Source organism: Mustela lutreola, chromosome 1, assembly GCF_030435805.1.
Source record: "Mustela lutreola isolate mMusLut2 chromosome 1, mMusLut2.pri, whole genome shotgun sequence".
Taxonomy (NCBI): Eukaryota; Metazoa; Chordata; class Mammalia; order Carnivora; family Mustelidae; genus Mustela; species Mustela lutreola.
In genome coordinates, this window is record NC_081290.1 from 44575749 (window position 1) to 44603605 (window position 27857).

The following is a 27857-nucleotide window of genomic DNA, read 5'->3' on the forward strand; positions in this document are numbered from 1 at the left end:
AGGCATTTGAAAATTTTGATACAACAAAGAAACCATTTTTATTTGGTAAACTTGAATTAGAGTTTTACAGACTGACAGAATTTATATTTTTGGGAATGGCTTACTGATATACCAAGAAATCAGCTAGATTAGGAACTGCTTTGGGCATCTCAAAGATGCCTAGATGGCTATGTTATGTCTCAGATGTGTCAAGTCCAATTATCTAGTCTTTTGTAGAAATAATATAATTTCCTCTGTGAGGTATTAACCTACACCTTGCAGGAGTCTACAGACCTGCTTGCTTTCTTCTGCACAAAAGAACCAGGAAAATGGGCAAGAGAAAACTAAAATCCAATCCCTATTCTGCTATATCCACCAAGAAAAACAGATCTTTCAGTAATTTGTGTGTACTTTCCACCTAGTTCATCATCATACTGAAGTGGAGTATATCTGCTCTTGCACACAGACTCTCTCTCTTAAAATAAATAATCTTTTTTTTTTTTTTTAAGATTTTATGTATTTATTTGAGACAGAGTATGAGTAGGGGGAAGGGCAGAGGGAGACTGAGAGAAAAGCAGATCCCTTGCTGAGTAGGAAGCCCGATGTGGGACTGGATCCCAAAAACCTGAGATAATGACCTGAATCAAAATCAGACACTTAACCAAATGAGCCACCCAGGCACCCCATAAATAAATAAATCTTAAAAAAAATAATAATAAGAAGAAGAAGTCTGGGCTGACTCAACTGGATTCTCTGCCCAGAACCTTATGATACTAAAATCAAGATTTAGGGGAGGCTGAGTTCTTATCTGGGAGCTCTGGCTCAGGAAGAACATTTCCAGACTCATTCAGGTTGTTAGCTGAATCTAGTTCCTCAGGTTGGAAGACTGAGTTCTCCATTTCCTTGCTGTCTTGTCAAATGGGGGTAAGCCCTCAAGTTTTAGAAACTTCCTGCATTCCTCCTCATGTGATCCCTTCATACTGGAGCATACTAAGCAAAAGTCCTGTTTAGAATCCTTCTAGTGCTCCAAATCTGTGATTTATGTGTTTTTAAAGAGTTTATGTGATTATGTTACACCCACCCAGATAATCCCCATATTTTTTTTATTTATTTTTTTTTAAAGATTTTATTTATTTATTTGACAGAGAGAAATTACAAGTACACTGAGAGGCAGGCAGAGAGAGAGAGAGAAGGAAGCAGGCTCCCTGCTGAGCAGAGAGCCCGATGCGGGACTCGATTCCAGGACTCTGAGATCATGGCCTGAGCCGAAGGCAGCGGCTTAACCCACTGAGCCACCCAGGCGCCCCAATCCCCATATTTTAAAGTCAACTGATTTAGGACCTTACATCTGCTAAATCTCTGTAAATAGCACTCTCTAAATAGCACATTTGATAACATTATCAGGATTGCAAAATCTGAGAGAACCACCTTTAGAATTCTGCCTACCACAGGTAACAAAATTATTATGGTTTTCTTTCTTTTTTTTTTAATTAATTTTTTATTTTTATAAACATATATTTTTATCCCCAGGGGTACAGGTCTGTGAATCACCAGGTTTACACACTTCACAGCACTCACCAAAGCACATACCCTCCCCAATGTCCATAATCCCACCCCCTTCTCCAAAACCCCCTCCCCCCAGCAACCCTCAGGAAAGAATGTCCAATGGAAAAAAGACAGCCTCTTCAATAAATGGTGCTGGGAAAATTGGACAGCCACATGCAGAAAAATGAAATTGGACTATTATGGTTTTCTAAAATGAGTTAGTTGCCATTTTCTATTTTCTCAAAGAATTAATACATACATATATTAAAAATTATAAAAATCCATTAGTCAATTGTTGATAGAACTTACTGTTAAAAAGGGCTGTGGTTCCTGTTTTATTTAGTTTACACCCTGTAAGTAGATTTCCATTTCTTTAATGATTATATTTCTTGTGCAGGTTTGCTATTCTTGTTTTAGTTCTGGCAAAGTTTTGAATTAATTGGCATAAAGTGACTGAATATTCATTGATTTTTAAATTACTTTGTATATGTAATCATGCGCCCTTTCAGTTCTAATAAGGTTTATTCGTGGTCTCTCTCTTTTCTCTCTCTTCTCCTTATCTTGTTTAAAATCTGTATGGGCAGGATCTTTCCTATTTTATTATAATTGTCAAATAAAATGCTTTTGGCTTTGTTGATACTCTAAAATTTGTTAAATATTCATTTAATTCTGAGCTTTTGCTATCTCTTTCCTTCCAATTACTTGGATTTATTTTATTTTTATAACTTTTAATTTGGATCGTTAAATCATTCATTTTAGAATTAGTTTTTTTCCCAAGCAAAAGCATTAAAAGATACATTTCCCCATATTTTAAATACATTGTACACATTTTGCAATATGGTATTTTGATGACAATTGAAATCATGTATAGTAAATACATGTTTTTTCTAATCTCAAAATAAGGTTACTTTTTGATACATGAGCTATCTCTACATTATTTTACTTTAATTTCCAAATATATTTAAATTTTTCTATTGAAATCTAACCTATTTGTAATTTGGTCAAGAAGGTAAATATGATCAAAATTAATTTTATTTTTCTTGTTCAACATTTCTGTACATATGCTAGTATTTATTTTATGACCAGATAAACCAGTTTTGAAAATAGTCAATACATCTTAAGAAGAATGAACATTTTAGAGTGCATGGCTAGCTTAGTTGGTAAAGTTTGTGATTGTTGATCTCGGAATTATAATTTCAAGACCCTCACTGGGTATAGAGATTATTTAAAAATTAAAAAACAAAAGTGAGTATTTTGGCACTAGGAGAGTTCATCAAGTATTCACCACATCCAGCTTGTTATTTTTCTTCTACATGTTCCTATTGTTACTTTTCTTTATTAATCTCTAGATTTCTTAACTTTCTTTCTTTTTTTTTTTTTTTTTAGGTGAAAAGGAAGTATTGTACACCTGAAAAAAATAAAATAAAGAGAGAGAGAAAGAAAAGAAAAAGAAAAAAATAAATAAATTCAAATAAAAATTCTATAGCAAAAGTTTATAATTCAGTAAATACATAGATTAAATACTTAACCATGACCACTTTCAACAAATATGCACATTTCGAATCATCTAGAAAAGATGATGGTATGTGAAAACCTCACAGTGTCACTGTGGATTTTGATGACTCCTCTTATGTTAATTATTAATTTCCATAATTTTAGTCAAGGACTAATTTCTTTTTTCTTTTTGGCCAAATTCTACTATTTTGTTATTATTTAGGAGCCAATCTTTTTCCCTAACAGGACTTTTTCACAGATATAGATTTACTGATATTAATATACCTGTACTTATTTTTAATCATTTTGATCTTGCCTGATATAACCTTATAGCTATTTTTAAAAACCTTTTTTTCTCTATGTTTTAGATATTTCTTCTGTAAGCAGCATATAACTGGATTTTTCATTCAATTTTAAAACTTGTCTTTTATCAGAATTTCATCCATTGATACTTGTTTTACTGGTACCTCTTGGATCATTTTTCCAAAAATAATCTATCCTTTCTGTTTAATCCCTTTTTACTATGTTGAAAATTCCCACTAGTTTTCATGTTAGCTGACTATGCATTTCCATTTATGACCATAATATTTTTCCATAACTTCCAGATGTACTGAGTGTCTAGTTAGCATATCTAATACATGAAATTTTGAATTGTGAATTCTTGCTCTGGATTTTCATTTAATTTTTTTTTTTATGGATTTTCATTTAAAATGTTTTATGGCATTTTATCTCAACTAAAATTCCAAGAAATATAATTTTTTTAAAAATGCTATCTCATACAAGGTAATAATGTTATTTTAGTAAAAAGTCTATCAATTTTATTAATGCATGCACTATAAATAGGTTATCATAATTCAAAAAAGTAAATAAGTTATATAAATAAATGTTGCAATTAGTATGCAACTTTATAATATTTATTTAAATAAAATACAAACATAAAAATCTAAAGCCTATTATTTAAATTGTAAAAAAGTAAGACAGGTATTTTTCTATATTTGCTAAAGAAATTAATGATGAAATCATTCAGTTGTCAAAAATAAAAATGTGCTTCCTTTAAAAAATATCCATTCTATTTAAACATGTGAATTATAATGTTTGAATTTTCATTTTTACATGATTTCTCATGTACAATTGACCCTTAACTTAAATGACATGAAATTGAGCTGACAGGGACATTTTTATATGCAGGTTTTTCCAATAATAAATACAATCCTGTAAATGTGTTTCCTTTTCTTATAATTTTTAAATAAAATTTTCTTTTCTCCAGCTTACTTTTTGTAAGAATACAGAATACAATACATATAATAAACAAAATACCTGTTAAGTGCCCATGTTATTGGAAAGGTTTCCAGTCAACAGTAGGCTATTAATAATGAAATGAATAGTCAAAAGTTATATGTGTACTTTTGACTGCATGGGAGGTCTGCACCTCTAACCCTTGCATTATTCAAGGGTCAACTGTAATATATTTTGCAGCTGCTAAAACTGCTTCTGAAAACACTTAAAGTTAGGAAAAATACAATATAATATTAACTAGGAAAAAAAGATTTCCTATTGATAGATTTACTATCAATCATGTTTGAGATTACACAATGGAATACTATGCAGCCATCAAATAGTACTTTTTTTATAGAGGGGTCATATTAAATTCTCCTAAAATCTCTTTCAGCATTCCAGTGTTGAAGAGAACCTAACTTACAGATTACTTTCTGTAGGTAACTTTTCTTTTTATTTTTCTGAAAACCCTGTAGACCTCCCTTGAATTTACCCCAGGCTGGAAAGGAAATCTTTTTTTTTTTATATACTAAAAGGCATAAATCAAATATGCAATATTTTGGAATTAGAAAACTGATACTTTACCCCCTAGTTTTAACATACTGTTACCAGACTTTCTCAAGATATTTTATCAATTTTGGCTACTCTGTCATATGATTGATTTAATGCTGATATGATTATGATTAATTTAAAATAAGTTCATATGCCTTGCAATATATACATGGTTCATTCAGTTTCTATCTCTTGGTATCAGCAATTACTGAATCAAGTTATTTTTGACATAACTCTTCAAAATTTGATGGTAGACATAGTGCCTAATTATTGTGTTTCCATTATCTCTGCCAATGAATAATTGGCCCACCAGGAATAAATGTCATTTTTTTTTTTTTATCTCACTCTCTTCCTCTCTCCATAATATAATGCCTGGCCCTGAAAAAGATTAACAAACAAATACATGTAAAGACTTTATGCTGTACTAAATTTGTAAAATGTCTATGGACATGTCTGCAGGTGTATCTAGAAATAAGTCGTAAGAAAATTATTTGTCATTGACCATATGAGGGTTTTGAGTGAATCAATGAATTATTTTCCTCTCTTTTGTTTTCCATTAAGTAGAAATATGTAGGAAATATCATAGCATTCATATGAGAACAATTCGTCTTCAGAATAACAGTGAATCAATAACTTGTCACTTTTGAGAGTCGGGAGGTCATGATGCTGTTGAATAAAGCAAATATTTCTACTGCCAACTCTGATAAGAGAGTCTGTAAGTTATGACCAATCCAGTTGGGTTTTGTTTCAGTGTTTTATATTGTTTATAATATAGCAAATGTCAATAGTTATACAATTAAATGTTTATTACATGATTAATTCAAATTGGATCATAAGAGACTGGAAGAACAAATATTGTTAAAATGTCTATACTATCCAAAGCAATCTACACATTTAATATAGTCTCTATCAAAATATCAACAGCATTTTTCATAGAGCTATAAGAAACAATCCTAAAATTTGTATGAAGCAGGAAGGACTCCAAGTAGCTAAAACAACCTTGAAAAAGAAAAGCCAAGCTGGAGGCATCACGAGTCTCTATTTCAAGTTATATTACACAGCTGTAGTAAACAAAACAGTATAATACTGGCACAAAAATAGACACCTAGATCAATGAAACATAATAGAAAACCTAGAAATGAATCTACAACTATATAGTTCATTAATCCAACAAAACAGGAAAGAATATCTAATGAGAAAAAACAGTGTTTTCATCAAATGATGTTGGGAAAACATGCAAAAGTATGAAATCAGACCACTTCTTATACCATACAAAAAAATAAATCAAAATAAAAGACCTAAATGTGAGACCCAAAACCATAAAAATCCTAGAAAAAAATGCAGGCAGTAACTTCTTTGGCATATGTTGTAATGACTTTGTAGATTTGTCTCCTGAGGCAATGGAAACAAAGGCAAAAATAAATTATTGGGACCTCATCAAAATAAAAAGCTTCTCCACAGTAAAGGATATAAACTAAAATACAACCCAGTAAATAAGAGAAGATATTTGCAAGTGACATATCTGATGAAGGGTTAGTATCTGAAGTACATAAAGAACTTACAAAACTCCACATCCAAAAAATGAATAATCCAGTTTAAAAGTGGGCAGAAGGGGAAACTGGGGGCTCACTGGGTTAAAGCCTTCAGCTCAGGTCAAGATCCCAGGGTCCTGGGATCTAGCCCCACATCAGGCTATCTGCTCAGCAGGGAGCCTGTTTCTCCCTCTCTGTCTCAGCCTGCCTCTCTGACTACTTGTGATCTCTGTCTGTCAGATAAGTAAGTTAGTTAAAAATAAATAAATAAAAGTGGGCAGAAGACATGAATAGATACTTTTTCAAAAATGTCTATTGGCCAATAGACATATGAAAAGATGCTCAACATCACCCATCATTAGGGAAATGCAAATCAAAACCACAATGAGATATCATCTCACACCTGTCAGAAAAGCTAAACTGAACAAAACAAGAAACAATAGGTGTTGAAGAGGATGTGGAGAAAGGGGACCACTCTTCCACATTGGTGGGAATGCAAACTGGTACAGCTACTGTGGAAAATAATATGGCGTTTGCTCAAAAAGTTAAAATAGAACCGCCCTACAGTGCAGCAATTTCACTACAAGGTATTTACCCAAAGAACACAAGATACTAAATCAAAGAGATGTATGCACCCTGATGTTTATAGCAGCAATATTTACAATTGTCAAATTATGGAAATAGCTCAAGTGTCCATCAGCTGATGAATGGATAAAGTGGATGTGAGATATATATATATATATATATATATATATATATATATATATATATATATTACTATTCTAAAATGAATACTAGGAATGAATGAATGAAAGAAAATGAATGAAAATGAAGTGAATGAAATCTCGACAATTGCAATGACATGGGTGGAGCTAGAGAGTACTATGCTACACAAAATATGTCAGTCAGAGAAAGACAAATACCATATGATTTCACTCATATGTGGAATTTAAGTAATTAAATGAGCAAAGTGGAAGGGGAAACAAGAAATGCACTCTTACCTATAGAGAACAAACTGATGGTTACCCACAGAGAGTTGAGTGGGTGATGGATTAGATAGATGATGTGATGAAGGAGTGCACTTGAGAGAGATGAGCACTGGGTGTTGTATGAAAATGTTGAATCACTATATTGTATAGCTGAAACTAATATTATACTGTATGATAACTAATTGGAATTTTAAAAAGTAGGGGAAAAAAACCCAAATTGTACCATAAGACACTGAACAATTATAATTCTTATACAGATATTTAGAACTATATCCACTTAATGCATGTGATCAAAAAGGTCTGAAAAGATACTGTTTGTCACTTAGTATCCAGTTAAAATACAACATTTCTTCCTTTTCTCCTGAACCCACAGATTTTCCCCCCAAAAGAAAAATATATATTAAATAATTAAATTTTACAGATGATTTAAATCATGTATGTATCTGCTGAAGTGGAAATGGTGTTTATGGAATATATGATTATGAAACAAGCCATGAAGCATATCTTATTTTATTATTTTAAAAATACTTATGTTTTAAAAATTAGTCATTTTTGTGTTGTCAAATGATCCTGGCTAAAATAGTCTATTATAAAGTACTTTTTCTCTTCTATGCATAGAAAAAATATATATGCATATTCAGTATAAATATTTTATTTAGTTACAAATATTTTCTCCAGGAAGAAAATTTAACCAATATGAAAATGAAATTTTTCTGTGACCCAAAGACCTCAAAAATACAGAATAAGATTTTTTATTTTATAAATTGGGAACACAGGCTTGAGAGATTCAAGGAAAGAAACATAAATTAGAGAAGTCAATTTTGTTGGAAGCAGTGCCTTTGACAGATTCATGACAAGATGGAAGAATAATTTTTGTTTTGAACAGTAGGTTGAAAGATTAATAGTAAGAAATAGAAAAATCATTTTTATTGGGAGGTGTAGGAGTATAAGATTTGTGATTTAAGAATCTTATTTTTCTTTATTTTAGAAAATGGAGGGCCTAAGAGTTTTATTTTTTAAGAAATATATTTAATTATCCGTAGTTTTTCCTAAATACTTCAGCTAATGAATTTGTAAAAGTGAAAGTCAAGTCTGCTGATACTTTTCTCTTGTACTAAATGTATGTTGCATATCATAAGAAAATTAGTTTAGAGATATATTTTTATTTTTATATGTTCATCTCTTTATGTCAAGAAAACTATGCAAATATTTGGAATCTTAAGTCCTCAAAAGGTCAGCTTTTGTGAATATTATATTAAATTCCCTATTTTTCAAGCTATGGTAACATATGAAGAAAAAAATTGTGTCTGTTGATAGGTAATAAATATATAAATTGTTCTGTGGATTTTTTGGAGATAAATTTTGGTAGTGAAAAAGTATAAAATGTATTTACCAACAGTATCACCTGAGATTAATTCTTTAATTACTGGACAGATTCTTCTCAAAGGAAAGTTGACAAATTATCTTTTCATCCCTGCATTATTTAAAGATATTAGAGTTTGAAGTCATTGGATCATATCAATTTTAGAAACAAAAGAAGTTATATTATATTATTCATATTTTCCTGTTTATAGTGGTGGTCTGGCAAAACAAGCCCTAATATAGTGAATGTGTTCACAGTACACCTTAATCCTTATGTTCAGACACAGTACAACTGGTCTTGAATTCTTCCTCTTTCAAAGTCTTCCTGTAGAATTCAACCATGTTATTTACACTTATTTTTAAGTCTTTTTTCTCATGTATAAATGGAAATAGTAATAATTCATAATTCATCCTCTTATTATGAGCTTGAAATCAGGCATTTCTTGAAAATGATCATTATGGTGTCTAGCGTGGTATAAAAGCTCAATAAGAGAATAAAATTATTTAGCAGTATCCGTTGTCAGTAGTGCTGTAGTAGTGATAAGTAGTTCAGAACACACTTTGGAAAAGAACCCACATTTTTCACCACACAGCTCTCTTTTAGATATATCATTCAGCTGGATCTCTCAAAAGACATTTTGAACATATTAGCTTTTACTAATATTCTAGAAAGAGGAAACTAATTGAGGATGGTTCTCCATATGGCAAGATTCTTAGCTTAGTTTTTTGTTTTTGTTTTTGTTTTTCCTTTCAAAGGCCAACTTTGCCAAATTTGCTTATTGGAACAGTATCTTGGAAATGGTATTTACTTGACCTTGAAATACATAATATCTATATAATTAACAAAATGGTTGTAAATCATCTATAGTCTGAAATTTATTTTTGTACCTGCTGTCTGCCTTGAGTTTATATTTATAAATCCATAAGAATACCTTGAAAAATGAATGACAAAGTTTATTGAGTTCTTATTATGTACCAAATAGTATTCTGTGCATTTATTTGTATGTTATTGAATCACTACAACAATAATATAGCTTAGATAAACTATGATCCCTCTATTAGTTTTCTAGACCTGCCATAACAAAGTACCACAGTTTTTGTGTCTTAAACATCAGAAATCTACTTCCCTTTTTTTTTTCTTTTTTAAGATGTTATTTATTTATTTAATAGAGAATGAGAGAGAGAGAGAGAGAGCATGAGAAGAGAGAGGTCAGCTGGAGAAGCAGACTTCCTGCCCATCAGGGAGCCTGATGTGGGATTAGATCCTGGGACTCCAGGAACATGACCTGAGCCAAAGGCAGTCGCTTAACCAACTGAGCCATCCAGGTGCTCAGAAATCTATTTCCTTATAGCTCTAGAGATTAGAAGTCTATGATCATAGTATTGGCAGAGTTGATTTTTTTTCCAAAGCCCCTGTGCTTCTTTGATGGGTGGCCCTCTTCTTTCTGTGTCTTCTTATGATCACTCCTCTCTACATATATTCTCAGCAATTCTTCTTAAAAGGACACCAGTTATATTGGATTAAAGCCCACACTAATGACCTCATTTAACTTTAATTATTTGTTTAAAGACCCTTTCTCCTAATAGAAACACCCTGAGGTACTAGTGGGAATTATGATTTCAACATATGAATTTTGGGAAGATATAATTCATCGTAAAATAATTCCTATTCCTATTTTTAACAAATGAAGCAAGGAAAGGACAGAGAAATTAATTTGCCTGAAGTTGCATGAATATCTATTTGTACACTTGGGATTTTAACTCTAGTAATCTGACGTCAGAGACCAAATTCATAGTGACAGTTATACTACCTCTGATAAAAATAGCTCAGAAAATAGTCATGTCTGTGAGGCATCTAATTGTTTTCTTTTTAATTTAGCTGCCTACTTTTTTTAGTCTTTTTGTATACTGTTTTGAAAGGTGACAGTTTCCCAGAATATTACAGTGAATAAACCAGAAAGAGAAAGTGGACAACTAAAAAAGTTTTGGAAATTGTTATCCATAATAAAGAAGTTTATATTGCATAGGGGGTTAATCTTGTGGATGAAATGTATGCAAATATATAACATAAATTAAAAGTTGACCTTCATATATCAAAACAGTTTATAGATACAGATGATAAAATTACTAAACCCTTACTAGATTATAGAGAAAATGATTTCAATAGGCAGCCAAATTTAAACCTAATAAAGGTAAGTTAATGTTCCATCTCAAAAAGAAAAAAAGAGTTACAACGTCTCTTTTGAATTAACAAGCATTTATTTAGAGGAAATTAGGTGTTGGTTGTCATAAAAAGAAATCTTCCATTAATATCAGGAGAAAGTGTATATTGGTCAAGTATGAGAGGAAAGAAAATTGGAAATGCAGAGCAAAATCTTTAAAATTTCTTATTAATTAATTTTACAGTTCTGGAGATGTGTCATGGTAAGATAGTATTAAATAATATATCAAAATTGCTTAAAAGTATTAATATTAATATTAGTAAAAATTAATTGGAAATAATTTCCATGACAAAGAAAGGAAATGACTTACTGAAATTTCACATTCCTATAATATGATTTATCATGTGACTTAAGAAATTTTGTTAGGAGAGTAAAGGTAGTGGAGAGGTAGGGGGACCTTGGCCCTTCCATCCCTCAAACATAGCTGTATTGAAATCGGATCATTTGGAACCAAGGAAATTGAACTGAGGATTGGAAGGAAGACTTCCACTTTTCCAGAGAGACAGCAAGTCAGGTGACAGGTGTAAGGAATTAATTTAGGAAGAGAAAAGCTGCCAGACAGCTGAAGAATGGGAACACTTACAGTGGGGAGAGAAAAGGGAGAAAGACAATGATGGATTGAGGAGTGCAGCATCGGGTTCACACAAGAAGAAACACCCCCCCCCCCCACTCCCTGACCACATACTGGGGAGCTGGGGGAACTGAGTGGTTCAGGTGTTTTGCAAACAGTGAGTGCTGCTCAAGCTCTGAGTTTGGGAAGTGTACAACTTTCAGCAGAGCAGAGCTGTAGCCTGGAGAGGAAGCTGTGTCAGAGGAGCTCATACAAAGGGGTATAGAGATCTCCCAGGTCACCCTGGAAGAGATCATTCCCCTTCCTGGAATACATTTGGAAGAGGGCAGATTGCCTCTCTAAGGACAAAAGACTCTACAGTTGCCAGCAAACGGCCTTTCATTGGTAGGGGACAAAGTTGTAAACAGATAGGGTGGATAACATGGTCACTGCTTTTTGTGGTGATACACTATAGATTTCACACACCATGAAGGCATGGGTCAGTTTTTCTAGGACAAAGGGCACTGGTCAAAGCACAGTAAGTCTCTAATCAGAGAAGGTAGCAGATCCCAGTGATGCTGGCTCCTTTAAAATCTGGAGTTTTAAATCCCAATCACATGCCAGAGACAAAACACAGGAAAACTGCTCTCAGAGTGTGTTGATAGCCCTTGATTTTCTTTTCTTTTCTTTTCTCTTCTTTTCTTTCTTTTTTTTTTTTTTTTAAGGATTTTATGTATTTATTTGACAGAGAGAGATCACAAGTAGATGGAGAGGCAGGCAGAGAGAGAGAGAGAGAGGGAAGCAGGCCCCCTGCTGAGCAGAGAGCCCGATGCGGGACTCGATCCCAGGACCCTGAGATCATGACCTGAACCGAAGGCAGCGGCTTAATCCACTGAGCCACCCAGGCGCCCAGCCCTTGATTTTCTGTGAGGGCTTCCAGAACACCAAGAGGTGTGAGTACCCCTGTCCTGGATGGGAGTGGGGTGTTGCCCTTTTATCCCATTACTAACACAGTCAGACATCGGAGAGCAACACAGTGGCCCCCAGTTGAGGTAGGAGCAATTTACATCAAACCCCCTGTGCTGGGGCAGGATTGACTCTGATCCAGCACAACAGACTTCTGTCCCGGAGGAGCAACACAGGAAGCATGTCACATGCACAAAGTCTACTGATTGTCCAGTGCCTCACAGCATTCCTTTCAGTTCTGGTAGAAATAGGACCAAGGTATTTTTTTATTTGTTTGTTTGGTTTTTGTTGTTGTTGTTGTTGTTTTAATTTTTCATTTGGATTCAGGCTTACAGTGTGTGGTTTTTTTTTTGTTTGTTTGTTTGGTTTGGTTTGCTTTTTTTCCTCCATTTCCCTTTATTTCATTTTTCTTTCCTTTTTTTTTTCTTGTTTTGGTTTGGGCTTTTTTTTTTTTTTTCTTCCCCTTTTCTTTTTCTTTTTCTTTTTCTTTTACCTTTCCTTTTCTTTGGTATCAGGCTTATAGGTTTTTAATTGTCTGTTTACGGTTTTGTTGTTGTTGTTCCCTTTCCTTCTCTCTCTCTCTCTCTCTCTCTCTTTTGTTTTTTGAAACAGGCTTTTTTTCTTCTTTGCTTTTCTTTTTCTTTCTTTCCTTTATTCCCAGACTTTTTTTTAACAAATAAATCAAAGCACTCCTAGAGAAAAGTAAAGCACTTCCCACTGCAAGAAAGAAGGACCTCTGCAGAGAACTGACTAGTAGGAAAGAACAGCGCAATGAAAGAGCAGAGTACCCGCAACATGCACCAGAAAAACTTCCTGAAGTTCTAGGCCTTGGACATAGCATGACTTCTTCCTCTTCCTCCTCCTCCTCCTCCTCCTCCTCTTCTTCTTCTTCTTCTTCTTCTTCTTCTTCTTCTTCTCATCTCATTTTAATATAGCATTACTCTGAGATGCAGCAAATGTTACAAGCTTTCATAAGATGCAAATCATAGAAACTTAGCCAAAATGACAAAACAAAGAAATTCTACCCAGAAGAAAGGCCAGGAATATATCACAGCAAAGGACTTGCTGAAAAGAGATATAAGCAATATATCTGAACAAAAATTTAGCTCAACAGTCATAAGATCAAAAGATAAGACTATGCTTTTGTGGGGGGAACAAACAAAAACAAAAACAAAAGATCAACAACAAAAAACCATAGACACCAGAAAAACCCTTGCTGCAGAGATAAAAGACCTAAAAACTAGTCATGTTGAAATAGAAAATGCTAGGGAATGCCTGGGTGGGCTCAGTGGGTGAAAGCCTCTGCCTTCAGTTCAGGTCATGATCCCAGGGTCCTGGGATTGAGCCCTGCATCGTGCTTTCTGCTCCATGGGGATCCTGCTTCTCCTCTCTCTGTCTGCCTCTCTGCCTACTTATGATCTCTCTCTGTCAAATAAATAAATGAAATCTTAAAAAAAAAAAAAAAAGAAATAGCAAAATGCTATAATTGAGATGCAAAATAGACTGGATATAATCACAATGAGGATTGAAGAGGCAAAGGAGAAAATTGGTAATAGAGAAGATAAAATTATGGAAAATAATGAAGCTGAGAAGAAGAGGGACAGAAAGCTATTAGCTCACTAAGGAAAATTTAGTGAACTCAAGGATTCCATGAAGGGAAATAAGATCTGTATCATAGGATTCCCAGGAGACAAAGAGTGGGGGAAAAGGGACAGAACATTTATTTGAATTATGGCTGAGAACTTCCCTAACCTGGGAAAGAAAACAGGCATTCAAAGCACAGAGAATTTCCCTCAAAATCAATAAAAATATATCACCACCAGAACATATCAAGATAAAGAGGTAATTCTGAAAGCATCTAGGGAAAGAATGTTCTTAACCTACAAAGGTAGACTTAAGGTTAGCAGCAGATCTGTCCACAGAGATCTGGCAGAGCAGAAAGGAGTAGCATGATATAGTCAACGTTCTAAGTGGGAAAAATATGCAGTCAAGAATATTTTATCCAGCAAACCTTTCTTTTGGAATAGGAGAGACAGAGTTTCCTGGACAAACAAAAACTAAAGGGGTTCATGAACACTAAACCAAGAAATATTAAAGCGGACCCTTGAGCCCAACAGACCAAAAGTAACAAAGATTAGGAAGGAACAGAAACAATCTATAGGAACAGAGATAATAAAATGACACTAAATTTATATCTTTCAATAATTACTCTGAATGTAAATAGATTAAATGCTCCAATCAAATGATTCGAGTATCAGAATGAATAAAAAACAAGACTCTTTATATGTCACTTATAGGAGACTCATTTTAGGCCAAAGACACCTCCAGATTGAAAGTGAAGGGGTGGAGAACCATTTATCATGTTAATGGATATCAAAAGAAGTTTGTTAAAAACATGGCAGCATGAATGTTTTGTAAGGTAAATGTAGAGGGAAAAACTAAAGAAAGCACTCAAAATGTACACATATACTTCTTTTTGTGGAAAATATTAATAACTTTAAAATTTAATTTATTTTAAAATTTTTAAAGATTTTTAAAATTTATTCATTTAGGAGAGAGAGCTCCATAACAATTACTTGTGAAGAATTAAGTCTTGAAGAGTACTATTTATTAATTTCACATTAAAGTACTTATTCTCTTTATTTAAAACATTTATGGTGAAATGCCTTTCATATGATATAAATGTATCCCTAATTTATCTCTAATTTGAATGTATAAATGTTAAAAGTCAATAAATATCCACTTAGCCCTTTAAAAGATAAAATTATATTATTATATTATATTAAATATATTATATTTAATTATATTAAAGTATCCCCTAATATTTTAATAATTTATATTACTTATATACCATGACTTCCTTACCAAAGTTAAAGTAATAGAAACCATATAATGTCTGTTCTATGTTGGAATAGAAATAGAAACCAACAACAGAAAGACAACTAAACCCCCTCCCACTATATGAAGATCAAACAACACATGTCTATATAACACATGGGTCAAAGAAGAAATCTCAATAAAATTGAAAAATTCTTTAGCCCATAAATGAAACAAAACAAAACGAAAACAAAACCCCTCACCAGTTAGCAAAATTTGTGGGATACAGCAAAAGCAGTGCTTGAGGGAATTTTATAAAAGAAGAAAGTTCTAAAATCAATTGTCTAAGCTTCCATCTTGGGAAACTAGAAAAAATAAAAAAGAGAGAGAAAGAGAAATTTGGAAAAGTAGTTGAGCTCCAGCTTCAAAGAAAATAATCATTTTATGAAATTTTGTTTAATTAAATACTTAACTACAATATATGTAAAGCTCCTAAGTGTGGCAACAAATGAAGCTGAAAGTTTTTGTGCAAAAATTAAATTCTTTTTTTTTTTTAAGATTTTCTTTATTTATTTGACAGAGAGAGATCACAGGTAGGTAGAGAGGCTGGCAGAGAGAGAGAGAGAGAGAAGCAGGCTCCCCACCGAGCAGAGAGCCCGATGTGGGACTTGATCCCAGGACCCTGAGATCATGACCCAAGCCGAAGGCAACGGCTTAACCCACTGAGCCACCCAGGCGCCCCCAAAAATTAAATTCTTAAAGAGAGGAAAAAATTTGTATGTCTTGCATAGGAAATTAGTAATTACTAATTATTACTAAGAACATGAAGAAAAAATATAATATAAGTAAGGGGGTAGAATTTATTGGTAAAAGTAAATAAACACATTAATTAACTAGTTAATAAATTAAAAATGAAGTAATGATCCCCCAACTTTAATTAGAGTTGATAAATATAATAAAAGCAAAACAAAACAAAATAAAAACACACATACCCAAAAGAAGAAATATAACTACCCGTTGGCCAAACACCCCAGAAGATCATTTATCAAAACTAAATCATAAATTTCCTACCACTTACAAAAGGAAAGTTATAAGCCTGGCATTATTCTTGGCACTTATTTTGGCAAGAATTTGTCTAACTTTACACATCTCTCTGCATAAAACTGCTTGAGTCAAACCATTATAATTCTAACAACATTCTACTAATTCTGCATGTTATGTTTATTTTATGTTACTGCAAATATTCCTGTGATTTTTCTTCTTCTTCCATTGAAGTAAAGTTACTTATCTTTGGGAGTCTCCATTAGTTCTAACTTTTTCATTTATGTTTCACTGAAACCTTAGTTTCTATTAATCCCCATACCTGTGAAGTTGTTTAGAAAATATCATGTATTGTCCAACCACTTGATGTATTATCCCTCATCTTGAATGATAAAAACTGGTCATTTGTTTCAGCATAAGTGCTTTTCTTTCAACTCAATTTGAAATTATGAAGGACCTAAACCTTAAACTGATTTAGGCAAACCTGGATGATAGCTGAATGAGGCAGATTTAAATTTGGAGTAGAGAGTTTCTAGATCAGTGTAAAGAATTTGTTCATTTATATTTTTGCTAGAGAATATACACTATGGATTTATTATTTTATTTTAAAGGGGAATAGTTACACATTTCAGTTCCTGTTTACATTTTGGAAACAGAAACCAGGTCTAGAAAAGTATCTGCTGTCATGAGGCTTAGGCCTAAGTAGAAACATAGGCAATAGGTCTGTGATAAAAAATAAATTTAAAGATTACATATAGTGATTTATGTGATAAAAAAGGAAAGAAGAGAAAAAAGAAAAGAAAAACTTCTGTGAAAGATAATGCCTAGAAGCCAATGAAGAGATACTCCTTAAGAGCACCCCTCTTTTTATTCCCTGAGGAATAAAATAAGTATAATACTGGGTCTCTACAATTTTTGAAAAATGATCAAATGAATGGAAGATCCAAGAGAATATTTAGAGTGGACAGCAATGTCACTGCCTCATACATACCAATTTAAGAAATCTCAAAAATTTTACATGACATCTTTATATCTTTCCATATTATCTATCTATAGTGGGTTAGAAAAACTATATACAAAAAATCTTAGACAAGGAAGATTAATTACTACAAATAAGAATTTTGAATTATAGAAATCAAAGCTTAGAAGTTAGTATAATTGCAAATGATATTGTAGGTTACATTGGGTATGTTTATTACTGAACTTATGTTAATACTATATTCACCTGGGTGGCTCAGTCATTTAAGCATTTGCCTTCAGCTCAGGTCATCATCCCAAACTCCTGGGATAGAGTCCTGTATCGGGATCCTTGCTCAGTGGGGAGCCCCTTCTCCCTCTGCCTGTTATGCCTTAAGCTCTCCCTACTTGTGCACTTTCTCTCCCCCCCTCTGGCAAATTAAATCTTAAAAAAAAAAAAAATTTCTGAATTACAATGTCTATAGCCATTCATTTAAGATCATCACTCCTGAGATTACACTTTCTTTTTTTTTTTTTTAAAGATTTTACTTCTTTATTTGACAGAGAGAGATCACAAGTAGGCAGAGAGGCAGGCAGAGAGAAGAGGAGGAAGCAGGCTCCCTGCTGAGCAGAGACCCCGATGCTGTACTCGATCCCAGGACCCTGAGATCATGACCTGAGCTGAAGGCAGTGGCTTAACCCACTGAGCCACCCAGGCGCCCCTGAGATTACACTTTCTTAAAAGAAGTTGAGACTAACATCTCATTTCTGAGGCCCTGATAAACTGGAAACATCAGTTCCACCTTGGCATCACCCCCTAAAATCTTTTGAGAAGGTGGTAAGAGATTTTGACCTGTGTCCCTTAGAATTTGCTGCCATATTGGAAAATAGAGACTGATAATTATTTTGTTTTGTTTTTTTATCCCATTCTCATATCAGGAGTTTGTGTGGACATCCTTTGCCATCAAGGTAAGTAAGAACTGTGGTGTTGGAAGCCAGAAAGAAATAGAGAAGGGTTTTAGCTTTCATTCTTCTGATAATACAGAATTTGCCGCAGTGATTCCTGCAACTCATATAAAGGAGCATCAAGAATAGAGAAGAAAGAAACAGCTGCTCGAGTGTCAACTAATCAAAGGATAAAAGGACATTTGAAGGCCTGAATATTTTGATGGCCAACGGTCATGTAACTGAAGGATGAGAGGGTTTTGTACTCTAAGCAGTCATCAGTGAGAGAGGCTTGAAGTGAGACCATCTATTATTCCCAAAGGAATCTCTACTGCCTGCTGTCTTCGCGCAATCACATCCCTAAAACCAGCGTAAGGAATGAAACCCAGATGCTTGAGAGAGTGAATAAAGAGATATGGAAACACTGTCAGATAATACATGAAATTATTCAAAATTCAGACATTACACCCCAGAATAATCAGATGTTTGGAGTTTTTCGAGAATATCTGACAAGAGTCATGCCCATTGGTAGGACAGGATTCACAATGGATTCAGAACCACACCAAATAACACTAAGCTCTAATCCATTCCCCAAAGTACTTCTGAGGCTACACACATTTCATTCAAAAGCATTTGCTGGAGAAATACTGAATAGGAAGAAAGAGCATCAATAGATTAGTGCAACTCATTACGTTATTAGAAAGGCACACATGTTTGAAAGCGGCTCAGTCAATAATCACAAGATGTTAAATATAATTCCTAGAAAAGCACACATATCTTAATTAAATTAGAACTTCTCTAAGTAATCACTAAGATTATTTACTTTAATTCATATTCAATTTGGGTTTTGAATTCAACTTCATAGGGTCCAGCTGCCTTCCAGCATTTTTAAAACGGTTTTCAGGACACTAGCGTCACAGTGTAAAGAGGATTGAATTCACATCTCACTTTTTTTTCTTTTTTTTTTTCTTATTTATATTACAATTACAAAGAAAATAAGCTCCACTAACTTATGTGTTCATCATCTAGTATATAAGAATATTTGAGTTGCAAAATAGTATATGATTTTTGAGATATAATGCAGTCCGTTTTGCTTTTCAAAGAAGTTTACTGTCATCCTGAAGTGTAGACTCTCAGCATTTCTCTATTGGAAAAAGAAAAGTGAGCTTGGTAAAACCTTACTTTACGATAATCAGAAAGATATATATGTAGAGATAAATTCACAACCACATTGTTAAAATATCTTGGTAAGTTACACAAAAATGCCCAGAGTTCATTATACATATATGGTAATCAAATATGGTAGCCTGCCTATCCAAACTAGACCTCTCTCAAGGCAAGGTAAATAAGAACCACAGTGAGATCCTTTCACTTGCAGAGTCTTGTTAAGTTTCTAACAAATCAGTGATTTTTTACCTTGTTTGCACAGTAGTTCATGACTAAAAGGATTATTATTTTGGAATAGTTTAATGTGATGCTTCCACTTCAGTGGAACAACTAAGCAGTGATAATGAGCAATTAGAAGACTCATATTGGTATTGCAGCAAACTAAAACATTTTACAGGGAATGTAATGATTTAATTTGGGCTCCAGAGAACAGAGAATTAAGATCTGCCAGACTTCAGTAGGTTTATCTTTCAATGTCTAAATTATCATCATGTGCTCTTTCTTAAATGTGATAATTTTAGGTCTCTAACATATGTGCTCTAGAGAAGAAAAAAAAAAAAAGAAAAAAGAAAAAACAAAAGCTTGTTCTATTTGGAGAATGCATAGATATTCTGAAGCAAAAGCAAGAATTTTTTCCATAAGAAAATAGATACAATAGAGATGCTGGAATATAAGGAGGAATGGGACTTCTTTCTCCCTTGTAAGTGTAAACGCAATCTGAAAAAAAAAAAAAAAATTGGATTAGCACACAAACTCTTGGAACCTTAGCTGCTGTGCCTTCCCTTTCAGGATGTTTGTTCCACAACATCATCACTTATCAAATGGAAGCAATGACCAAGGAGATCTCAAGCAGATGATGTGTGTGCTCATAAATAAAAAATAGATTCATCCCAAATGTGACAAGACAGAATAAATATATTTGAAGTGTATCTTAGTAAGTAAAAAAAAAAAAAAAAAAAAAAAGGCACTAAAGAATAAGAAGCTAAGGGAGACTGCTCAGAAAACAAAGGTAAATTTTTTGACTAGACTGTAAAGAATTATAGATAAATCAAGTAAATTTAGAACCACATTTGTTAATTCATAAGCTGCAATTTACATAGTGACTAAAAAATTCATTGGGAAAATAGGCTTTTCCCTTGAGGTAGAAAGAGTCAAGAAGAAGCTAGAAAAAGTTTCTGTCTTAAGTGTACCCTCTAAAAATTTTTTTAAAGATTTTATTTATTTATTTAACAGAGATCACAAGTAGTCGGAGAGACAGGCAGAAAGAGAGAGAGGAGGAAGCGGGCTCCCCGCTGAACAGAAAGCCCGATGTGGAGCTCGATCCCAGGACCTTGGATCATCACCTGAGCCGGAGGCAGAGGCTTTAACCCACCGAGCCACCCAGGTGCCCCGTACCCTCAAAAATTTGACGTGTTATGAAACATACTGTGATTACCTCAGTCATATTATGAATACTGATAGAGAAATATCTACCCATTTAGTTTATTTCAACCTAACTCAGTTTATATCTCATCTGTTTATTCCTTAAAGTGTACATTGTCCTGAATTCCTTGTTGTTTAATGTCTAGAAATATGTTTTGCATATTTATTCGAATTTCTAGTTGTTTACAGTAGAAAGATAACTTTAGTCTCAATTAATTCATTATCTGTGGAAACAGAAAGCCTCTTTAAAAAAAGTTAGATAATCAATGTTATTTTCCTTTAACATATAGTGATATATTCTGTTTTTTAGAAATCATTTATTTTTGAAAATTATTTTTAAATATAGCCACTTTATAATTCCATCAATATAATAAAAACGATCACAAAATTTGCATTTCAAAAAATTATATAGCAATTATTTTAATATCTCATTCCAGTCTCAAGAATGTCTCTATGTAAATAGTATGTTCTATTTTGAGTAGCAAAATAGTATATGATTTATATAAGTAAATAAGTAGTATATATAAGTAATATATAAGTAATAGTATGTGATTTATATAAGTAAGATAACTTCTAAGTCTATTAAAAGTAGCTCCACATCTCATGTATTCCCATGTAACAGCTACAAATACAAACTGTGGATGCAAAACTGGCAATTCAAATATAAGACAGTCAGACATGCTTTATGTGGTGAATAATAATTTTATGTGAAGTTCTGATGGAAGTAAGGTACAACTTCTTTTACATAGTTGCAGGAAAATTAATAATATATAAAACATTAAAATATTTAGTCTTCATGTGTTAAAAACAGATTCTAGGCTCTGTACATTATGAATGTTTCTGGTGTTTTTTGTTTATGTTTGCTTCATATTTGTTTATGTTTGCTTCATGTCTCACTTGCCAGATTATCTATTAAGATTATTGCGAAGGGAATTCAAAAGTTGTAGTATGCAGGAAAATTTTGTACTCTGTTATAAAGCCTATGCATAAGGGAACTTTTAGAACCCTGGTCCCACCTACTGAGTGCCACAGACTCTCCTAATTATTAGGAAAAATTAAAACACACACACACACACACACACACAGAGCAGTTTCTGAAAGCAATACTGCCCTTTGGAAAACCACTGCATGGATTTTGTGTTACCTTCAAGTAGATAGATTTGTTACTTAGTAACTCCTGGAAGTAAAAGTATGGTAGGATGTGATATAAACAGTATGTATTTCAGTGGTAGTGTGTTGATTAAAAATGAGAATTTGGTAGAATAATGGCAATGGAGAAAGGGAGTAGATCAATTTAGAAGTTACTGCAGAAATTTAACTATGAAGTTATGAATATCTATGTAACCTGTCTAGTATATCATCATGGAGCAGAAGACAAAAATGAAAATAAAAGATCTGTTTTCTAGACTGAGATTCAGAACTGCAGGAAGAAAAGTGAAGGTAATAGAGGGAAAGAGAAATTTGAAATGAAGACAAGGGTAAGAAAATAGACTGATACTTTATGCAGATGTTACAGGAAAACTCCTTATATTCCCCTATAAAGTAGTAAGGTAAATGTGATATTTTGAAAAGAAAAAAATGATGTTCAGAGAATATAGTACATTCTAAGAAAGCAATGTTGTGGAAAGATCTAAATAAATGTACAAAAGTAATTTATACATTTAAATAGAGGCAGCATTTGAATAGGGTATAAAAAGGGTTATTGATGCTTTGTGATTATTGATAGCTGATGTGCTTTCCACTTTCTTGTCAGTGGAAAAGTAAATGGAATGATTCAAAATTAATTAACAGATTTTTTCAGTTCTAAACCAAATGTTCATGTTTTTAGGAAGAAAAACATAATAAAAACCTTGGGATTCATGTTAAACATTATTATGTAATATATATTGAATCCCAAAAAATCCTAGGAAAAATTTAACCCATTTTTTAGCTTTTGTGCATTCCAAGTGTCTAGTGTAACATTCTACGAAGATTTGGCAATTCCATGGGGTGAGAAAGATGTGACAACAGAGCTAAATACACAAACATCTACTTATTAAAAATAAGTGGGTGGGAAAATACTGCTGAACAATTACGGGTACCAGATTTCAAGTCTTTATTGATCAAGTTTTAATTACTGTTAAGAATCTGAAGTTCTAGGGGCACCAGTGTGGCTCAGTCAGTTAACCATCTGCCTTCGGTTCAGGTCATGATCCATGAGCCCTGGGACCAAGCACTGTGTCAGGATCCCTCCTCAGCAGGGAGTCTGCTCCTCCCTCTGCCCTTCACTCCATTCATGTTCTTTCTCACCTGCTCTCTCTCAAGTAAATTAAAAAAAAAAAAAATTCTGAAGTCCTAAAAGAAGAGGAGAAAGAATTGAAAGTATAGAAGATAGAAGAAAAATTAAAGAAAAACAGGAAAAGGAAGAGTCCAGATCTTAAAATTAATGATAACATACAGGATACAGAAGCTGACACTATGGGAAATTGACCTTATAATACTGTGTCTGCATAATTTCAGCAATGTATCTCTCAAAAAGACTCACATCTACATCTGAAAAAAATATTAACTGAGATAATACCAACATTGTCAAATAAAACAATGAGGACTAACATTTATAAAGTATTTGCTATGTCCTAGGCATTGTTTAATAATCTTTCCAAATGTTAACACATTGATTCTTTTTTTTTTTAAGATTTTATTTATTTATTTATTTATTTGACAGACAGAGATCACAAGTAGGCAGAGAGGCAGGCAGAGAGAGAGAGGAAGGGAAGCAGACTCCCTGCTGAGCAGAGAGCCCGATGAGGGGCTTGATACCAGCATTATGACCTGAGCAGAAGGCAAAGGCTTTAACCCACTGAGCCACCCAGGCACTCCTAACACATTGATTCTTTAAAGCTTTGAGGCATTTATCTTTCTCTCTCTCTCTCTTTTTTTTTCTTTCTATCTATACACAGGAAACCTAGGTACATAGATGGTGTTTTCATTGGTTGTCATTGAATATTTGTGTATGTACTTAACAATTTTTAGCAATGCATTTTTGAGTAAATCTTTAGTGGGTATAAACAAACCTACATATGTTCAGTTTTATTGATTCATTATTGATGGGTTTTATCATGTTTGAACATCCACTATATTAAATTTGAAGTCATATAAACTCAGATTCAAATTGTACCTTTTAAAATCTCCCATGAATTTTACTAGTACTCTCCTAATTTACTTTTGTCCTTTTATAAAATTAGAATAACAACATCTGTCTCATATGATTTTTTTTTTTTTTTTTTTTTTTTTATTTTTTATTTTTTATTTTTTATAAACATATATTTTTTATATACATATATTTTTATCCCCAGGTCTGTGAATCACCAGGTTTACACACTTCACAGCACTCACCAAATCACATGCCCTCCCCAATGTCCATAATCCCACCCCCTTCTCCCCAACCCCCTCCCCCCGGCAACCCTCAGTTTGTTTTGTGAGATTAAGAGTCACTTATGGTTTGTCATATGATTTTTAAGGATCAAATGTTTTAAGGATCAAATGTATTTGTTACATAATTGAACTTGTTTATCCATTCATGATATTTTAAAATTTGATTTAATCTAAAATGTGAAAATGCACAAAACTGCAAATTATTGAAAAACATATTGAAAATATTAGTTCTTTGAGATAGACAAAAAATAAGGAAATTGATTTCAAAATAATGAGAACTATTTTGAAAAGCAGATAAAAACTATTATAATATTTGATTAAAATATTTTAAGTCCCATTTACTTACATTTATGTTGTTTATTTCTGGATTAGTCAATTTGGGATCCTATAACAAAACATGATTGATTGACTGACAAATAAACAACAGAAATGTATTTCTCACAGTTCAGGAGAATGGGAAGTCCAAGGTCAAGACACTGGCAGATTCTGAGTGTGACGACTTTCTGGCTTATAGACAGGGATCTTCTCTCTGTGTCCTTACTTGGCCGAAAGGGCAAGGGAGTTTAGATCTCTTTTATCATGGTGCTAATCCAGTTCATCAAGGGTCTGCCCTCATATTCTAATCACCTCCCAAAAGGCTCATCTCCAAATTTCATCACATGGGGAATTGAGTTTCAACATATAAATTTTAGGGAGACACAAACATTCAAGCAACAGCATTGTCTAATAATTTAAGTCATGTAGTATCTTACTGAAGCTAAAACAAATATTTAAGATTTTTTAATTTGTATAATAACTATCAAATAAATTGAATGTATGAATGAAAAAGGGGTAAAATGAATCTTCAGTTCAGAGATACATGAGTCAAAATATGCTCTGAGTAATAGCATAGCATCTTGGTTTGCCAATATTTTGACTTTTGACTCTTAGTTTTTTTTTTTGTTTTGTTTTGTTTTTTAACTTCAATAATGATTTTATTCATAAGTTCAAAAGATATTTTTGTGCCTGCTCCTTTTATTGCTTTTTTAAAGTGTTTTTTTCTTCATCTATATCTCTAACTCCATAAAAAAGTGTATTATGAGTAATGGCTTACAGCCAAACTCTACATCTTATTCCATTTCATTTTATTCTACTACATTCCATTGCTTCTCTTTAGTGTGGTAACATTTTGAGAAATGTTATTTAAAAGCTAAGTTAAGGGGTGCCTGGGTGGCTCAGTGGGTTAAAGCCTCTGCCTTCGGCTCAGGTCATAACCCCCGGTCCTGGAATCGAGTTCCACATCGGGCTCTCTGCTCAGCAGAAGCCTGCTTCCCTCTCTCTCTTTGCCTGCCTCTTTCCCTCCTTGTGATCTGTCTCTGTCCAATAAATAAATAAAATCTTAAGAAAAATTTTAAAAAATAAAAGCTAAGGTAAAGATTTTTATTATGGTAAATAGTGATGTGTGTATAGAGGTGTACTTATTAAAGTAAATGAAAATAGGCTCTGTTTCTAAATATACTAGATATAATTCAATTTTTTATTTTTGTTTTTAAAAAGTATGATCCCATATTATAGAATTATTTGTAGTCCCCTCCTCAGTGATATCTTTCACTTCTCTACTTTGTGACATAAATATAGCTTTAATTGTTAATTATTTTTGTATGTGTGCTTGTTCTAATGACTTTCCTCAACTAGATTGTCAGGTCTTAAAAGGAAAGAATTAGGCTTGGTTTGTTCTCTAACTACACAAACATTAAGAAAGCTACTTGCCCAGAGAAGAGATAAGTATGTGGCAATGCTTTGGATTAGTTTTCATTAGGAAAGTCTAGATACATCTCTAGATACCTAGAATCAAACTGGTATACTGGTCACATACAGAAATCAAGAACTAACTTTATTATCTAAAACAATTTAGAAATAATTTTCTGTAGAAAATAATTTATATAACAATTTTACCAGTAAATACACCATAATCCATTTCATAGATTGAAGAATCAAGGTAAATACTTACAGTTTCAATATAGTGATGAAAATAACTTTCATCTGTCTCTAAACCAACATCTAAATGATTGCTAGCTTTTCAGGGTTTTCTGAATTAATATTGTAGCCATATTTTCTTCTGGTTTAGAAGATGTCTAAGTGCTCAAATTCTACATTTCACACTTCTCCATAACTATTCCTGGATTATCTTGTTTATCTTCTGCCACAGCTTATCCCTTCTGTGTGTTCTTCTCTCTGTTGCCACGTCCTTTGCCATGCTACATCACCATGGCATACATATACCCATCGTTCAAGACCCACATTAATTAATGCATCTCTAAAATCTTAAATCCTTAAGTCAAGATGTTCTTTCCTTTCTATGATCTCCCCCAGAATTATGTATAGTTATACTATGAAATTGTTGTTCTTTTAATGCCCCGTGGGTCTTTGAGGGCAGATTTCAAGTCCTATTAATCATTTATTTCCATGATGTAGAATTGTGCCTGACATGAAGCAGGTTCTTAACAAATGTATGTTAAAAAACAATGAATAAATAAAGTAGTAACAGCGTGGAGCAATCAGAGTGTGTTAGAATGACTAACAAGCTTCCTATGGGCAATAAGTAAAATGAAATATTTTTTTAAATAAGAATTAAGCAATTTTTGACCCATAATATATACACTCCTCTCTCAGCAAAACATGAGGTAAATAGAAAGAGATTGTTTAATAGGAATTACATTTTTTTAAGTATATAAGACATGTCAGGGACATGTATGATAGAAGAAGGATCAGCTGTGTAAATAATAAATGTGCAACATTATTATTCCTCTTAAGGGAGATATTCTAGTAAATTGACACAAAACCAAAAGATATAGAATAACTGGAGGTAATTTAAACTATGAGAAAATCAATACATTCATCAGTGAAACAAATCTATCTTTAAATCACCTATCAAAATTGTTCTAGTAGGGCGCCTGGGTGGCTCAGTGGGTTAAAGCCTCTGCCTTCGCTCAGGTCAGGATCTCAGGGTCCTAGGATCGAGCCCCACATCAGGCCCTCTGCTCAGCAGGGAGCCTGCTTTCCTTCCTCTCTCTGCCTGCCTCTCTGCCTACTTGTGATCTCTGTCAAATAAATAAAATCTTAAAAAAAAAATTGTTCTAGAAATTCTAACTTAAAATTTGAAGAATATGGTTAACAATTCAGAAGAAAGTAAAATAAATTATTATTATTATTATTATAAAGATTTTATCTATGTATTTGTCAGAGAGAAACCACACAAGCAGGGAGAGCTGCAGGTAGAGGGAGAAGCAGACTTCCCATTGAGCAGGACTCAATCCCAGGACCCTGAGATCATGACCGGGGCCAGTACAGACACTTCACTGACTGAGCCACCCAGGCACCCCTAAAATAAATTATTTGTAGAGACAATACTATGTTTTAACTGCTTTTTGTTTATATACAGGAAGTCTTAATCTCTTTGATGAATTTTTTTTTAGTTAAAGCACATGCAGGAAATTTAGTAAATATAACCACAATTAAAATAAAAAACAGTTCTATCCCAAATTCCCTTATGATGCCCTCTGGAAGTCCATACCTTCCTTTTAAATCAATCCCTAGAAGTCATTGATCTGTTTTTTTATGCTTTCATGTTTTCCTTTTATAAAACGTC